Raw genomic sequence first — 906 nt, forward strand, 5'->3', positions numbered from 1 at the left:
TAGTTAGCAGCAGTAGCGAAGGAATCACTCCATCCGGTTCAGTTAAAAGCCATCGATCGATCGCTCGGGTTCAGTAATGCGTAGCCTACAGTGCAATCGCTCGGGTTCAGTTAGAGCCCAACGCCTCGCTCGGGTTCAGTTAGAGCCAACACCTCGCACACAAGCGCATACGTGTACGAGAGAAACGTGCATCGCTCGGCCCCCGAACTCCCACCGTAACCGGCAACTCCCCGAAATTTTCCTCCCCCTTGCTTCTACCATGGTTTTTTCCGTCATGGACGGCCCAAAGAATGTCATGCATCTGCGTCTCTGGCCCTCCCAGGACGAAAAGCCCATTTTTTGTCATGATTTTTTGTCATAGAAGTAGGAGCCCACCACATCTATGATGATACCGGGTTTTGTCACAATTATCGTCATAGAAGTGTCATATGTATGACATAATTTTTTTTTGTTCGGCCCAAAATGTCACGAATGTGTCTTTTTTTTGTAGTGTTGACATCTTATGACTCACCGGAGCTGCTCCAACGAGAGAACGATCCATGACAACAGAGCAGTGCCCTGGACGCTGTCTACGTATTCCTCAGATCTTCCTCCACACCTCCGACAGCCACCTCTGCCTCAACTGTTTCAGCGACCAACCCAATGATGCTGAGGTCTACCCGGCTACGGCAAAGAGGTTTTACACTTGTTGCATCACTTATTACTATACATTCACGTCGATCCATTAGGGCTATTTTGGTTCAACGGAAAAACATAGCAATAGGGAATTTTCCAATTGCACTCTACTATTCAATTATTCATGCATTTTGTTGAAAGGAATGAAGCAAAACATCCACCTAGACCTACTTTTCAAAATCCTATGCATGAACACAAGAACAAGTGCATTAGTGGCAGAATAACATTCTA

Source organism: Triticum dicoccoides, chromosome 1B (assembly GCF_002162155.2).
Source record: "Triticum dicoccoides isolate Atlit2015 ecotype Zavitan chromosome 1B, WEW_v2.0, whole genome shotgun sequence".
Classification (NCBI taxonomy): domain Eukaryota; kingdom Viridiplantae; phylum Streptophyta; class Magnoliopsida; order Poales; family Poaceae; genus Triticum; species Triticum dicoccoides.